This window comes from Schistocerca piceifrons, chromosome 3 (genome assembly GCF_021461385.2).
Source record: "Schistocerca piceifrons isolate TAMUIC-IGC-003096 chromosome 3, iqSchPice1.1, whole genome shotgun sequence".
NCBI lineage: Eukaryota > Metazoa > Arthropoda > Insecta > Orthoptera > Acrididae > Schistocerca > Schistocerca piceifrons.
The window spans coordinates 616,934,076-616,939,874 of NC_060140.1; positions in this window are offsets into that span (position 1 = coordinate 616,934,076).

Below are 5,799 nucleotides of genomic sequence, written 5' to 3' on the forward strand. Positions count from 1 at the left end.
CTTGAAAGTATTATGCAAGCTGGGTGTGAAATGTGGACTGATATAAGAATCTAAGGATGTAAATTTCATCAAAAAGTGCTGGTAGTGGAAGATGTAAACATTTGGGCTTGCACAGTAATATTCTAGAAATGAAATCGGAAAATATTTTTGTTATATATTTGCTTTGCTAGTGATATGATTCGTGATTGTTCTGTTGAGGACTTAATGTCTGCGATGCCTGTGTCTGAACAACACCAACTTTCCGCAGTTACATAGTGCAGTATTATGTAGACTAAAACGCACTCTTTTTTCCATCCATGAAAAGAAAAAGAGACAAAGAGAGAGAGAGAGAAAGAGAGGGAGAGAGAGAGAGAGAGAGAGACAGGCATCTTGGCTGGCTTCAAAATTCGTAACGCAACAAGTGGCGAACTTATAAGCTGTAGAAATTTCTAGAATGCCACATGGGAAAATTAGTTTCGTATAGAAGAAAACATGGAAGTGCAAACTAAAATGAATAAGAGTGCCAGTTTCAATGATCAAACTGAAATGAAATGATCGAATGGCGTTATTGTCTGGAGACCCCTGTGGTGTCGTCTGGCCGCATAGTATGAGTCACATTATTTGACGCCAGTTCGGCGAATTACGCGTCGACGTTGATGAAATGATGATAAGCACAACATAGAACACCAGCCAGTCCCCGATCGGCTAAAATCTCCGACGCGTCCGGGAATTTAACACCGGGCCGCTGCATGACAGTCAGCCATGCGGACTACTCAGCTACGGAGGCAGACAGTTGTTAAGATGGGTATATAAATTGACTAGGTTGACAATAAATTTGTACATTTATTTAAGAATATAAAAAGTGAAAATTTGTAGAAAATTCTGTGCTTTGAAAAAGTTTGTCTCCCCGTGATGCACTCTGCGTAACACTGAACGAATTGGTAGAAAAGCCATTAATTAACATTTAAGCATTAGAAGCTCATTTTCTTTTGATCTCAACGTACAGAGTCGCTTTTTTTGTTACGACTTATGCGAAAAATATTTTAGACCTTCGAGTAGAAGTATATTTGTAGCTACTTGCTTTGAACAGAAGGACTGTGTCCGATCTCTGACCCCGAGAGGCGTTGGTCCCACTTTCCCGACGGCGGGAGGCGTCGGTCATGCACCCTCAGGAGTTCCTTTTCAATTGACAACATAGTTAAGTCAGTAAACCTTCGCGAAATTTCTGACCGAAAAACTTCTCTTAACTGAGGCTCTGGACGCGGAATAGTTAAAATACGTTCATAGAATCTCACCGCAGGGTGCTCTTCGAAATACAACTGCCATATTACCAACGCCATTATGAAGCAGTTCTCCTAAACTATGCGTTACTACTAGCTGCGATCTTAAGTGGGAAAATAAAAATGATCCATAGCAATCTTTTTGCAACTAAAATCAAAGATCAACGAGACACTGTTTATACCGATCAAAATTATTCACGTTTAAAAGTTAAAAAAGTAAAACAGAATCAGTTACTGAATCTGTGTTGCAATTGCTCGAGCACTGTGTCCTAAATTTTGCAATAGATTCTTCTGAAGTTCCCAAACAGAAAAAAACGTAAGTTTTTGTTACACAACCATTGTAAGCTCTGGCTTGAAATGTATCGAATAACGCGTCAATGAGGGAGAAATTATCCGAAAAAGCATGTAGAATTGGGTTTAAACACATCTTGCATCATGATTTCAACTCTACGAGCAGCGGTATCGGCACCATCCTCCCATATCTCATTTGAATCTATTATTACATTAAGAAGTGAAACCAGTTAACTAATGTACTCATATACGCTTTTCGCTTAACGAACTGGAGAACTCCGCCGCGTGGCAGACACTTTATGCAACCGTTTCTTTACTTTCTCATTTGGAGCCCTGGTTCTATTGGCTGACGTGGGAAATAAATAGAAAGACCATTCAAAGTGAGGAGAAAACTTCTGCGCTTTTTGATCTTTGATACACCTTGCGATAGCGCTAAATTCAGTCGGTGAACGAAAGAGAACGGACATTGCAGTACGAAACGTGTATTTCACAGAAGACTGCAATCCATTCAAATAACCAGCCTTGATTGCAGCTCCTTCGTAACTACGAGCGTTTAGTTTTTGATTGCACCCATATCTGGCTATCAGTTGTACCGCAGTATGATACGGGACCTCGGCTGTTCTGCCGTCAGAAATGTTAATCAATTTTAAAAATCTTACAGGGTCTCGGCCATGAGCTGTAATGAAGCGAAAGGCTGAGGTGACCTGTGAGAAGCTATTCACATCAGTTGTTTCGTCCAGAATAACCGAAGAAAAGTTCGTTTCACATATCTCCTTCCCTACTTCACTCATGAGCGTGTTTGAAACGTAAACAATTAAATCGTTCAGTGTTAGAACACAGTAGAGTATTCTAAATGATGTTTCCGCTTTTCGTCCTATTCACAGACGACCTGTATGGGTCAACGAACTGCCTTTATTCAGAGACCCACGTGATTTATCACGCCCTTTGAAGGCCAACTCTTGTGCTGACATGAAACGAACTATTTAAGTGTATGCCCCTATTCTTTCGTGCAAGATTGTTATGTTGTAAATCACGAACATTCTTCTATTCGTCCAACATGCAATCAACTATCGCCTTTCGAACGTTGTTTCATTGATTGTGGAAAGCTAATGTTTCTGGGACTGGCTGTGCATTTTGCTAGCTTTGTAAATGTTAACCGTATCGCAGTAACCAACCATATTCCAAACAGATTTATCATTTATGAACAAAAGACGTTTGCATATTAGGGCATCCTGTTAGTCACTTATTGCTGTTACACAGGTGCATACTGATACGCCGTATGCAACGTATCACCTTAACTGCAACGCATCATTCAGGTGTAGTTGTATCCCCTTCTCTTGGAAACTGCGAGCGGGTAAATTGGTCCGGCCGCGGTGGCCGAGCGGTTCTAGGCGCTTCAGTCCGGAACTGCGCGACTGCTACGTTCGTACGTTCGAATCCTGCCTCGGCCATAGATGTATGTGATGTCCTTAGGTTAGTTAGGTTTAAGTAGTTCTAGGGGACTGATGACCTCAGATGTTAAGTCCCATAATGCTCAGAGCCATTTGAACCATTTCTGAGCGGGTAAGTTGTGGATAGGAGTGCACATTGACACGGGCGTTGCCCTGCTTGGATATTCATGCCCTCTGCGCTCTACACTACGATACTCAACGAACTAGGTTGTTTACGATTCCATACATATGCCATGTTTATTACGAACTTTTAAAGCTGTTTATGCCGTTGAGACATCGTAAAATTATGAACCACGTGAGTAATTACTCATTTACCTTAAACACGAACACCTTTACTCCGCGTTAAAGATATTCGTGTGTAAGGTAAATGACAATACAAATGTTACTCCTCAATCTCTCGCCAAGGCCTGCACTCGAGAGTATCAGGCAGCGACGCCTTCTGGAAGTCCAGCGGGCGCTCAGGTAACATCGGTCCTCACTGGAATCGTGCCACACTGTGAGCGCGAAGCTACGAAGTTTGCTGAGAATCACGAGAAATCGGCATCGCTACATCAAAAACATTGCACAAAATCGTATTTGTCAATCTACATAAAGCACGCTTTTAAACTTTAGCATCGTTGTTGTTGCCAGTTTATGCTGTGTAAGCAGTGTTTAGCTTGCGTCCATTCCACTCCATTGATCCTTACACGTTTTTGTGAACTACTCTGTAGTTCTTTTCCTCGGTGTGTCGTTCTGAGCTACTATATCATGCCAGTGTATGTGCTGTATGCACTATACACAAACAGACTTGACGGGGGAACCACATTGGCACACCGATGCACAGAATGGTTGAAATGGCTCTGAGCAATATGCGACTTAACTTCTGAGATCATCAGTTGCCTAGAACTTAGAACTAATTAAACCTAACTAGCCTAAGGACATCACACACATCCATGCCCGAGGCAGGATTAGAACCTGCGACCGTGGCGGTCGCGCGGTTCCAGACTGTAGCGCCTAGAACCGCACGGCCACTCCGGCCAGCCGATGCACAGAGCTTCATTTTCAATCGACGTATTTAATTTTGCTATCGATGTATTTTGAAAACGGATTCGTAGTTCCTCAGGCGAAATGTTTTTATGATTGTACGAGCTCGGTAAGATGTGCTATATTTTTTGCCGTATCATCGAAAGTGTATGTGGCTCACTAAAGCCTGAACTGTTATATGTAGACTGAAAACATAATGTATTTTATACAAAGAGTGCCAGTGCGACGTACAAACATTCACTCCAAAAAACTGTAAAGAATATTAGCCATTTTAGGAAGTTGTTTAAGCGAGCACCAGAACGTCGTCAGATTTTTTATTACGGTGATATGCTGCTTGGCCAATGTTCATTAAATAGCCCACTAAGACCACTAAACATGCTGCTTCGATTTCTTGCAGGAGCTCTTATAGTACAGACGAATTTCTGTGACGCGCAGTATCTTGTAAGGATTCTCTTAGCTAAACGTCTAACGGGGTTAAAACTGAAGAATGTGGGAAGGCATCTGCACTTCCTCTTTCATTCGAGCAATCTAAAAGATCGTCAGTCGTACACAATATGGTAATGTCTAGGTGCACAACATACGATACAGGAAGCGTGAATGAGGCGATGGTGTGTAGGTTGTTCGTGAACAATTGGCGCCCGAGCATGTTCTTGTAAGTTGGCTCCATTTAGACTCCTACACGAAATCAAACATTAAATTCGTTATAAACAGAAGAAAGATCTGCGTTTAACTTCTGGTCGATGACGATGTCATTAGAGAAGGCGGATAAACTCGGTTAGGAAAGCAATGGAAAAGGTAGTCGGCCATGTCCGTTTCAAAGGGACCATCCACATCCAACATTCAGTTTAATTGATTTATGGAAATACCGGAGAAATATAAGTTAGTGACCTTATCTTGAGTAAGAGTCCAGTGCCTTAACTCTAGGGGCTGATGACCTAGTAGTTTATTCCCTTAAATGGTCCAACCAACCAACTTCAGGTCTGCGCCACCTCAGTCGGTCCCCGTAAGCTCACTTTCTTTGCTCTAATACATGTTAATTGCCTACTTGGCAGCACCCACAATAATTGCTGTTTTCTGAACAAAGTGCTGATCCTTTTACAGTCAGTTTCTGTAACATGCTGCTGCAGCCACGTATCAGGTTATCTGCTTTCGTTTCGTGAGTGATGGCGTGGTGGTATTACATTTTAAAGCTTGCAACTTTAGAAATGAGACGCAATTTGGTTCTCATAACACAAATATCACGTTTGCTATACTTGAACTGTGAGGAATAAGCTGTTCCGATACGAAACGCCGAACAATCTGGTCACACTGCGACACGAAGTCGCCATACTGCCCACATGAGATGTAGTATTGGTCCACAAGATTTCATACTTATCATGGATGCTTCAAAGCGTCTCGTTTGTTATTCTGGTCCGTACTGATCTGTTCGCTGACACAGAACAGCGACGACATTCTCAAATTTCACTTTAAAACAGCTTTAGCTGCTAAAATTAGAGCAGCCAATACTTTGCGTCAGAAACATATTTGTCTTATGTAATCTAATGTATACACCTAAAGAAGCTTGAAGACTGTACTTAGACATTTCGGCAGTAATTCATCAGCTATCTGCAGTTCTCCCGAAATGTCATGCAACGTAATGTACAGAGTCTGTGGAGAAACGTTAACGATCAGCATTTTAAAAACTTCCCGTTCTTACGTACAAAAATATTTTTCCAGTTAAGAAATTATCTGTTAATTAGACTAAATCAAACGTGGCTAACTTCACAAGGCTGAAA